Raw genomic sequence first — 11,959 nt, 5'->3', positions numbered from 1 at the left:
AGAGTAGACTGAGCCAGGGGTATTGGTGTAAGTAGTTAATTTGGGCAGTGAAGACCATGCCTGCAGAGGAGTGGGGGTGTGACTGGGAAGGGAAGGAGGCCAATCCATGGTCTATTATCCAGCAAGGTGCCACCTGGGTGAGGGGAACTTAGTTCTGCTGGAGACCTCCAGGGGTAGTGTAGAACTTGCCACTCAGTCATCCTACCAAAAGGCAAGGGAGCTGGGGTGTTATATGCCAATTCCTCTCAGGCTTCGGTTGTGGGGAGTGGGGAGGATGCTAAATCCCAGCATTTCAGGTTTGCTGCTAAGGAAGCGAGAAGAGCCCTAGCAGCATGAGAAAGGTCTCAGGCAGAGCAGTGCAGTACCCCCACCGCACCAGGCCTGCACCAAAAGAGTGAGAGGACACAATCAGGGCACCCCAAGGGCCCAGCGCTGCACAGTGTGCACACCACCCTTAACCAAGGGTCAAACAAAGAACAGAACACAAAACAAAATAAAGAAACAAAAACTCTCATAAATGAGCATGATTAGGCCCATTTTTAAGGCCTGGAACTAAGGAAGGTAAATGGCCTGAAGCTAATGGCAGAGCCATGATTCCCACAAAGAATGCTCATCAGAATTGGCCTGGGGGAGTTTATGTAAGGCAGATTCTAGGTCTGGGGTAAAGCTCAGAGATTTACATTTTTAGTAATACCTACCTGATACAGGTATTTGTATTCATTATTTATTTCTATATAACAAATTACCTCAATTCTTAGCAGGTTAAAACAATGAAACATCTCTCACAGTTTCTGAGGGTCAGGATTCCAGAGTGGCTTAGCTGGCTGGTTCTGACTCAGGGTTTCTTCCAAAATTGCAATGAGCACATCATTCACTTTCAAGGTCTCTCAAGTATTCCTCATTGGTTGTTGGTCATGGAACTAACTGTTTAGCATCTTGACTGGTGGTGAATATACATATACTAGTGACAAAAATATACAGACTCGAACACACATGCACACCCATGCACACACACACACATACAGGCACATCCACACAGGTACAAGTGAAAGAGGGGAAATCAGAACAAGATCCATGGTGGATGGCATCCATGCCAACACCTCGGTTGTGATATGCTACTAACAATTTTGCAAGCCGTTATCATCTAGGGAACCTGGGGAAAAGGCACACCAGTCTCTCTGTATGATTTCTTACAACTGCATGTGGATCTACAATGGCCTCAGGAAGTTTAAATAAACAAAGGTTTAAGGCAAGAATATTCACAATTACCTTGAACTTAAAACCACCTCAAGGCCCATAAAACCGAAGAATGGATAAATAGGTTAAGGTATATTTAACAGAGTGTAATGCTGTAAAACGACGACTGTGAATGAAGTACAACTGTCTGCAGTGAATGAATCACACAGGTACAGTGAGAGAAGCCAGGCACCAAAGAGGGCACCCAGTGTGGATCCATTTACATAAATACAAAGCCAAGCATAGAGCAGTTAGCATTGCTGGGGAGGGGAGTCCTGACAGAAAGCACTGTAGGAAGGGGCTTCCTGGGCCCTTGCAATGCTCCCTCCAGTCACCTGGGTGCTGGTAACGTGGGTGCGTCCAGGTTGGGGAAATTCATCAAGCTTGCACAATTATGGCACACGCACCTTTCTGCATGGGTGCATCAATAAAGGTTTTAAACAGATTTAATATCCACTATATTAGCACCCGGTATTAAGCAAGCACTACATGCCAGGCCCTTTCCTGGCCACTTTCTAGGCATTGTGTCATTGTCCAAATGAGAAAACTAAGTAAAGGAAGTAGCTTTCTAGGGTCACCCAGCTGCCCTGAGAGGAACCTGGGAATCAATGCTCTTCTTCACCTTGGGGCTAACAGCCAAGGCCAAGCTGTTAGTAACATCACTAAAAATGGGCCAGTTCCCTCACCCCACCAAACGTGGCCCTTTGCCCAAGGGAGGGGGAATTCCTACAGAGAACACTTGGGAAATTTGAGCACTTTATCTTCTGCTGAAAGCTAGGGCAGGCCCCGGGCAGGGGATGAACTGTTAATTGCTCAACACTGTAATTGAGTAGGGAGGCCTCCATTTAAACCACCAGGCTTGTAGTTGACCACAGAAGTGTGAAAATGACCGTGATTAATGAACTCGCTGATGGTGTTTTTCCTGTTAATGGCATTCTTTTCTGTTTTAGTAGGAGTACATGTGGCGATTGCAAATCAGAAAGTGGGCAAGCCAGTGTAATTTTTGCTTTCACTTGCCTGTTGCTGTCCTGGGGCCCCATTCTGCCTGGTGGTGGAAAATGTAATTAGTCCGTCTGGGGCTTTCTCTCTTTCCCCTTGTCCCTGGGTAGAGTGCCAGGGGTGGTGGCACGTGGCATCCAGGCCTCGGTGGTGGTAAGGGGGGCATGTGGTTTCTTGCTGTCATTTGTCTACACGGGTATCCCTGGGCTGACCTTCCCCATGCGACAGTGCTCACTGACCTCCCGCCACACTGGCACCTGCCACGATGTCCTTGTCTCTTCATGGCCTGCTGTCCTCCTCTGATCTACTGCCATGTGTTCCTTGTCTTGGCCACAAGTCTTTGCCACCAGTTCATCTAGTCACTTCCTTCAATGCCTTCTCAGAGGGAATAGAAATATTTGGCTATGCTGACCACACTGGATTCCACTGGTGCCAGACCCAGAACCCTTTCTCTGGGAGCTCACTCCCCGTAGGAGCTTGAGCACTGCCAGCTGAGAGCTTAAAGGTGCCTTCCTCCAGAATTGCCCCTGGCTGGTGGGTGACACCTCACCTGGGTTAGGCCAGGACCGATTGATGGCCGGTACGAAAGACCATCCCCCACTTTCGGGTGGTACAATGTTCTTTCCCCTGACACCAAATACAATGAGACTTTCCCAACACCAGTTCTGCAATTCTCTTACACCAACCAGGTGGCCAACAATTCTATGCAATTCTGACACTAACCACGCAGAATTAAAATCACACTTCATAGGTTTTTAAGGTTCGCAGTTCGCCAGGAGAGCCCTTGCTTCAGAAGCCAGCTGCAGATGGATTGCCCAGACCACCCCCCCTCCTGCCTATCCTACTACAAGTTTAGGGGCTTCCACAAAACCCTCCCCTCAGGTTCAATAATTTGCTAGAATGACTCATAGAACTTAGGCGAGTGCTCTACTCTTACTGATTTATTTTGAAAGGTAAAGCTCAGGAACAGCTAAATACAAGAGACACCCAAGGCAGGGAATGAGGGAGAAGGCAGCTGAGGGGTGTGGTGCTCCCATGCCCTCTCTGGGCCACCACCCCCGCCCAGGACCAGCCTGGAAGCTCTCTACCCCACCACTGAGAGGTTCTTATGGGGGCTTCATTACACAGGCATGATTGATTAAATACCTGAACTTTGGTGGCCAAACTTCATCTCCAGCTCCTTTCTCATCCTGGAGATTGGGGGGCGGGGCTGGAGGTTCCCACCCTCTAATCATAGCTTTGTCTTCCTGGCCACCAGCCCCATCCTGACGCTACCTAGTGTCCCCTGGCCACAGTCATCTCAGTAGTATACAAACGACAATCCTATCACTTCGGGGACCCCAAAGGTGCTAGGGGCTCTGTTGCAGGAACTAGGGACAGAGACCAGATATTTTATTATTCTGAGGTGGGAGCAAGTCTGTGGTATGATTCATGCTTTAGAGCTCTTCTTGTGGGACCAGGATGGACTAGACTCCAGCTGGGACCACGGTCTGGCTTGGCTCTTTCTTCGGCTGTGTCTTGCTCCCCTCACTTTCTTATGGGTTTCTCCTGGGGCACCCCCTGGATACAGGACTTCTGCAAGAATTCTCATCTTAGTCTCTGTGCCTGGGGAATGAGCTGAGACACAGCTCTGCCCCATGAGGTCAGGCAAGGCAGGGGACCGTCAGATGTCGCTGCATGTGTGTGCCCTCAGCCATTCATCCTCTGCATCTTCCTCACCAGGCTGGTGTGTGTGCCTGCGTGCGTTTCTGTGAGGCTTGGAAGTGAGGCATAGATTCCCTGGCCTCTCAAACCCCTAGAGCTTTCCAACAGCCTCTATTGATTGGGGTGCCCTAAGCTGCAAATAAGAAACTCTTACATAAACCAGTTTAAGTAATTTCTCTATTGCTCAACTGGAGGCACAGAGGAGGTGCAGGCTTTCAGGTTAGGGTAGTTTAAGTCTGAGCTCTGATTCTTGGGATTCTTCTTGCTTAAATCTCTTCCAAGCAGATGTGAGGCCCTGAATGCTCCAGCCATCCCATCCACCACTCACATTTGAGGGAAGAGAGAGACACAGAACTGATTCTGGGAGCTATTTCAGCAGAGTAAAGAAAGACTTCCCCTAAATCTGCTGACAAAACTTGCTTTCAATCCCAGTGCCATAAATTTGGCCATGTGCCCATTTCTGAAGCAATCTAGCCCAGACTTGGTCCTGTTGGGGATGGAGTCTGCTTCCCATCCTAACACTTGAACTGCTTATGGAAGAGGAATACATGAACCACACGTCAGGGTTCTCCCAGAAATGAGAGAGGGGAGAGCTTTCTGAAGGGTGGACAGTCAACAATGCTTATGCATAACATTATGGTCCTGGTGACTGGGATGGGGCATGGGTACAGGTGGCTTTCCCAGGAACTTCTCAGGTTCAATATCAGTGGTTTCATGTTGCTGAGCCAATACAGTCAGAATGTCCTGCAGAATGGTTATGTGACTTTATACTCTGACTTAATAGCTTGCAGGTTCTCATTTTTCCTCATCTTCACCAGCACTTGATATTACCTGTCTTTGAGAAAATCTCAATATTGTCTTAACATATACTTTTTTAAATTCTGAGGATATTATTCATTTTATCATGTATAGTTAGCCAGTCCATTTTTTCTCTGTTGAATTATCTATTTATAGATCTGCAAATTTTCTTGGAGTCTTTCCTGCCATTCTGTTATGTATTCTAGATCAGAAGTCAACAAACGTTTTCTGCAAAGGGCTAGATATTAAATTTCAGGCTCTGAGGGCTGTCTAGTCTGTCACAACTACTCACTTCTGGTGTTGTAGCACCAAAGCAGCCACAGACAGTACATAAGCAAATGAGAATGGCTATGTTTCGATAAAACTTTATTTACAAAAACAGGCAACCAGCTGCACTTGGCTCTGTGGGCTGTACTTTGCCAACTCTTATTCTAAATGTTAATCCCTTGTTTTTAGATGGTGCAAATCTTCTCCAAGTCTTCACCCAGCTGTTAGCTTTGTCTATTCTTTTTAATACAAAATCCTTAATTTTGATGTACCTAAATTAATCAGTTATTATCTGAAGTTAGTGTTTTTTGGATTAAAGCATCCTTTCTCATCCCAACAAGATAAACCTGCTCTGCTCCTTTCCTTGGGATGAACTCTTTATTTCTGCTGGCTTTCACACTGAGCCATCCCCCATTTGTGTGTGATGTGAGATGCAGCTTAATTTGTCCCCCTGTGGTGAGCTACTTGTCCTCAGAGAGCAGCCAAACCAGTCATCCTTCCCCTGTGGGTTGGTAGCAGATGCAAACTTTAGATGTGGGGCCGGGGAATGTGGGGAAGGATAAGTTGGAAGGCCTAACTCCAGCCAAATACTGGTCCTCAGTGCTTGCCCTGTTCACCTGTCCCATCTCCCCTTGGGTGTCCTTTCTAGCATCTCCCCACACACACCCAGGGCCTCTAGGGTCTGGGACATTGATCAGGCTGTTCCCTTCCCATGGTGGGCCCTCCCTCATGCTTCGTATCTCACCTCAAGTATCAAACCTGGCAGATGTCTTATCCGAACACCCTCTCATTTAATCTGTTTCTCAACCCAATTGGAAATTACTGTTCTGTTGGGGGAGGTTATTGAGAAAACGTGACCACCAATGGTCCCGTGAGCTGAACCTGATTGATCTGAGGCACCTCACCCCTCCCCTGTCCTTGGAATGTGGGTTCACTTGCCTCCCTGCTCCCAGAGGCTGCCCCAGGGATATAGCCCTGAGGTGGTGAGGTGGTATTGAGGCCTCTGGTTAGTATACAGGACTGAACCCATTTAAGGCCTCTATATAAATCTTTAAAATGTGGTATGTGGGTAAGAGATGCACTCCTCTTGCTGCTGCCCCAGATAAGCCTTGTGTGTAATTTCCTTTGCGTATGAAACCTGCCACCTACCAAGCTTCGTCACTCTCTCCCTGCCTCCTGAGTATGGAGGCCAGTTTCAGATGACACCCGAGATGCTCCCCAGCAGCATGTAAACCACACTTTCATCAGTGTGCCTGCTTGTTGTCCTATTAGAATGTAAGTTGGGGGCGGGGGCAGAGCAAAGATCTGAACCGCATTATTCATCAGTCGCCACTTCCCTTGAGCCTGACACATAGCAGGCCTGAATTAATTTTCAGAAAAACAGAACAAAAGAGCAAGTTTAACTGATTTTTCCAAGGCAATGGGTTATGAGATAGCCCAAGCATTGTCCAATAAATTCTCTGACCCTCTTTCACAACGTGCAGTATTAGAATTAAGGTTTGTCCTTCAACCCACCCCCCAGTACTCTACACTGTTATCATTTCATAAAACATCTCAGTAGCTTGAGTGTATTTATCACACCTGCAGTTATTCACAGTTCAATACGAGAGCCCTGTTGACTCCCTTAAAATATCTGATTGAATTTCATGTGGAAGCGAATGCCACAGATTAAATATATGTTGTGTTAAGAAGCTTCCCATTTTATCACAGCCTGTGTGCTGCTAGAAAAGCATTCTGCATGTTAATTAAGATCGCTGGGGGATTTTAAAAAGACTTTTTTCTCTCCCTTTAACTTTATAATGCATTCAGAGGATGGGAACTGAGGCAACTATTTGCAAAGCTGTACAAATCAGTGTCAAGTCAGATGACTCGTGGGGTCCCAGTGAGCTTCAGTGATGGGCCAGGGCGCTGTCTGTGTATCAGTGGCAGGTGGGTTCTGTGAGCCAGCTAGCTGCAAGGGAGCTGGATGACACTGCAGGGAGGAGACTCTGACTTCTGGCTTCAGTAGGAATAGAGCCTTTCTGGCTAAGACTGGAAGTTTGCCCAGGAACAGTTAAGCAAGAGGCAGGGGTGGGAAGTGACCAAATCTGAGACTCAAAGTGGACAAGATGAATCTGACCTTCCTCCCAGTAGGACATCAGCGTGGGCAGGACAGTGTGACAAGACCAAGAGAGTGCCACAGATGCTTGCCTTGGCTGCAGTAAGATAACAGCCCACTACTGTCCCTCTGGGCCCAGATTCAGAGGTCACATAGTGACGTGAATAAAGCATGGGTTGAACAGCTTCAGACCTGGGTTAAAATCAGGCTCAGCCTCTTGCTTAGACAAGTGGCCTATTGGGCCTCAGTTTCCTCATCTGTGCAATGAGTACAGGGTCACTGCAGGATTCAGAGAGCACAGTGCGGTTGGCACACGGCAGGCCCAGTACGCAGGGCACTTACTGCTGCGCCAAAGGAACCCGTGCCCCCTTCTTGCCGGCAGAGCCTCTGAGCACTGTCGGTTGTTTGGTGCGCCGGTCACGGTCCTCCCCGTCCACAACCCCAACCCCAGCTCCAGCCCCTCCCCGCTTTGAAATGCAGCAGGGCCTTGGCAGTAGGAAGAGGTGTCACGGTGGTGTGCACAACCCCGGGAAGCTCCGGTGACCTAAGACAGCCTCGCGCACAAGGCTGCAGAACAATACTGCTGTTTGTTCGGGAATCCCTGAGCCGCAGCGTGGGAGTCACGCGCTCGCAAAGCAGCGCTGCCACTGGGGTGCTACTGGCGGCCTCGCCCGAAACCTGCCCCCACCCCCCCGCCCCCGCGCCCCGGCCTGGCCGGTCCTGCGGGGCTCGCCCAGCGCCCGCCAGCAGGGGGCGCGCCCTCGCTCCCTCCCGCCGCTCCCGCCGCCTCGGCGCCGCCCGGGACCGCGGCTCTGCAGACCCCGGGCTCCTCCCGGGGGGAGGGCGGGGAGGGCGGGGGCGGGCGAGCGGGGACCCCCCTGGGGCCGCGGTGCCGGCGCGCGGCTCTCGCTCCTTGACAGGCCCAGGACAGACCCCGGCTGCGCCTGTCTCCCGCCTGGACGGGAGGCCACCAGGGACCCTCGGGCCTGAGACACGCCCGCGGCAGACATCCCAGAGACGCGTCACGCACCTCCGAGACGCAACACGCTCCACAGAGGGGACGTGCCCCTCAGGGGTGACATGGCTCGCAGGTGACACACCCTGCCCGGGGGGACATGACCGCAGAGGTGCACACCCTGCACGGGGGGGACATGACCGCAGAGGTGCACACCCTGCACGGGGGGGACATGACCGCAGAGGTGCACACCCTGCACGGGGGGACATGACCGCAGAGGTGCACACCCTGCACGGGGGACATGCCCGCAGAGGTGACACACCCTGCACGGGGGGACATGGCCTACAGAGGTGCACACCCTGCACGGGGGGACATGCCCGCAGAGGTGCACACCCTGCACGGGGGGGACATGACCGCAGAGGTGACACACCCTGCACGGGGGGACATGCCCGCAGAGGTGCACACCCTGCACGGGGGGACATGACCGCAGAGGTGACACACCCTGCACGGGGGGGACATGCCCGCAGAGGTGCACACCCTGCACGGGGGGGACATGACCGCAGAGGTGACACACCCTGCACGGGGGGGACATGCCCGCAGAGGTGCACACCCTGCACGGGGGGGACATGCCCGCAGAGGTGACACACCCTGCACGGGGGGACATGCCCGCAGAGGTGACACACCCTGCACGGGGGGACATGCCCGCAGAGGTGACACACCCTGCACGGGGGGACATGGCCTACAGAGGTGCACACCCTGCACGGGGGGACATGGCCTACAGAGGTGCACACCCTGCACGGGGGGACATGCCCGCAGAGGTGCACACCCTGCACGGGGGGGACATGACCGCAGAGGTGACACACCCTGCACGGGGGGACATGCCCGCAGAGGTGCACACCCTGCACGGGGGGACATGACCGCAGAGGTGACACACCCTGCACGGGGGGGACATGCCCGCAGAGGTGCACACCCTGCACGGGGGGGACATGACCGCAGAGGTGACACACCCTGCACGGGGGGGACATGCCCGCAGAGGTGCACACCCTGCACGGGGGGGACATGCCCGCAGAGGTGACACACCCTGCACGGGGGGACATGCCCGCAGAGATGCACACCCTGCACGGGGGGACATGGCCTACAGAGGTGACACAGCCTGCACGGGGGGACATGCCCGCAGAGGTGACACACCCTGCACGGGGGGACATGGCCTACAGAGGTGACATGCCCACAGAGGTGACACACCCCTGAGGGGTGCATCGCCATTGTACCCAGCCCTACCTAGCCCCCCGGGGAGCAGACCCATGCCCACGGCACAGTGGGCCCTGTGACCACCACCCTACAGGTCGGCTACTGGTTTTTGAGATGTTGCCGCGGCAGAGGCCTGGCCAGCCCCATTCTGGTGCCCAGCCCCAAGGTGGCCACCACCCCCACCCCGGCCCCACTCAAGGGGAATGGGGCCTGCTGGGCGCCCGCCCTGCCCTCCTGCCAGGAGAAGCTGCCGTTGTTTTGAACCCAGCAGACAGAGGTAGAGACAAGAATCAGTGAGAGGAAGAGTCATTTATGATTTATGAATAACGAACTAATTTAATCCTGGGTTTCTCTTGTGCCTCCCGTTTGGTAATTTGTTCCATTTCTTAATGGCCTGAGTTCTTTATCAGGCCACGACAGAGGAGAGCGGTGAGTCATCACACTGGGAATCTGAAGGGTGACCTATATACCAGGACTGGGAGAGCAGGTCCCGAGAGCTGAGAGCTGGGTGCCAGCACCCCAGGTTGGGGGCTGCACCCCAGGTTGGGGGCGACTCCGGGCTGGCACCGCTCTGTCCCTCAGCAGGGTGGTGGGCAGGCAGCAGGCTGAGCCGGCCACTCACGGCGGGTGCCGGGCTGATGGCCTGCAGTGTCACAGTGAGCCCTCAGCTTGTCCTCAGGTCACAGGTGGAAGGAGACAGTCAGTGGGGTTCTAGCCACCCCTTCCAGGCCACCTTTCTCTCCACAGAGAGGGGACAAGGCCATGGAGCCAGGCTACCTCGGCTCAAACCCTGGCTGCCACTGTCTTGGTGACCCAGGGGCCATCACTTGACTGCTCAGAGCTAGAAAGGATGCTCTGAATGGTGGAGGCCTTGCCTCTGTCCTTGTCCTGCTGCCTAAAGCTCTTTGAATCTGTCATCTTGAATCCATTGTTTATGTCTGTTTTTCACGCAAGGATCCTGAGGGTTGGGGGAGGCTCAGCCCCTTCATGAAGGTGGTCTGTGAACAGAGAAGGGGAGGACGGAGCCTGAGAAGGCCTGCAGCAGGGATACCAGGGTAGACTCCTGCTGTGCCTCAGCCGCGCCATCCTGCCGGGCGGCGTCTGTCCCCAGAGGTGCCCCAGCACAGGATGAGCCGGCAGGGGCCGGGGGTGCTGGGCAGACTGCAGCTGTCACCTAGAGTGAAAGCACATGGAAGAAACTAAAGCCGAGGTCTCTGGGTACCTTGGACGGCGTGGGGGGTGGTGGAAGAGACAGGGCTGGGCAATCATATTTGCATACTTAGTGCACCCCACTGGCAATTGTCATGTGCAGCGATGATCACTGTGCCCACTGTATAGGCAGATGAACTTGGGACAGGGAGGTTAAATCATTGTGTAAGTGGCTCGGCAGGTGCGGATGGAACCTGTCTTCTTGCAGCCTCTTCTCTGCCCGTTGTCCCACTGCCTCTTGCCAGCCAAGACCTGACAGGTGTGGATGTTCGGTGTAGGTGATATTGTCCTCCTCTACCACCAGTGGCCCAGAGGTCACTGGTCATTGCCACGTACCTCACCCCCCTAGGTTCCCTGGGAGGTAGGTATGAACAAGGACTACTACTTTGATAGTCAATATATTTTTTTAATTTTTATTTATTTATGATAGTCACAGAGAGAGAGAGAGAGAGAGAGAGAGAGGCAGAGACACAGGGAGAAGCAGGCTCCATGCACCGGGAGCCCGACGTGGGATTCGATCCCGGGTCTTCAGGATCGCGCCCTGGGCCAAAGGCAGGCGCCAAACCGCTGTGCCACCCAGGGATCGTACAGTACGCGGCCAGACAAGTGTGCCTACTGTGAGTGCACAGCTCTCTTGATGGTCATAAGGACAGTTATTTTAATCTCATTTTGCCTGATGAAAACTGGAGCTGAGGGAGATTGAGTGGCATTCCCAGATCTGTTCATGCAGCCAACACCGGATGCTTGCTTCTACCCCTCTCTCTTTCTCGTTCTTTTTTCTTTCTCTCACTTTCCTTTTATGAGGTGAAAATTCCTCTGTCTTTTTGTTTTTCATTTTGGATGTCTTTATTTTATTATTGAAGTACAGATGACACACAACGTTATCTTAGTTTCAGGTGTACGACAGTGATTTGACGATTCTGTTCATGATTCAGTGCTCACCACCATAGGCGTGGTCACCATACAATGTTACTGCAATATTATTATTATTTTTAAAGATATTTATTTATTTATTTATGAGAGGGAGAGAAAGAGAACAGGAGCTGGGGGAGGGGCAGAGGGAGAGGCGAGAGAATCCCCAGAGGGAGAGGCAGAGAGAAGCCCGGTATGGGGCTCAATCCCATAACCCTGAGACCATGACCTGAGCACAAATCAAGAGTTGGCAATTTAACCAAGTGAGCCACCCAGGCGCCCCACAACATTAATACAATAATGTTGATTACATTTCCTATGTTTTACTTTTCATCTCCATGATTTCCTTATTTTATAACTGGATGTTTGTACCTCTTAATCCCCTTCATGTATTTCACTATCACCCCAACCTCCCATCTGGCCACCACCAGTTTGTTTTCTGTCGCTTCCATTTCTTTATGTCTATGTTTTGAAATGGATTTTTTAAAGTTTTGATTTTTATTTCATTTGAGAGCAATATGACTTAATGGAAA

Source organism: Canis lupus, chromosome 23 (genome assembly GCF_003254725.2).
Source record: "Canis lupus dingo isolate Sandy chromosome 23, ASM325472v2, whole genome shotgun sequence".
Taxonomy (NCBI): Eukaryota; Metazoa; Chordata; class Mammalia; order Carnivora; family Canidae; genus Canis; species Canis lupus.
The sequence above is the reverse complement of the archived record's forward strand: the minus strand, read 5'-3'. Positions refer to the sequence as shown.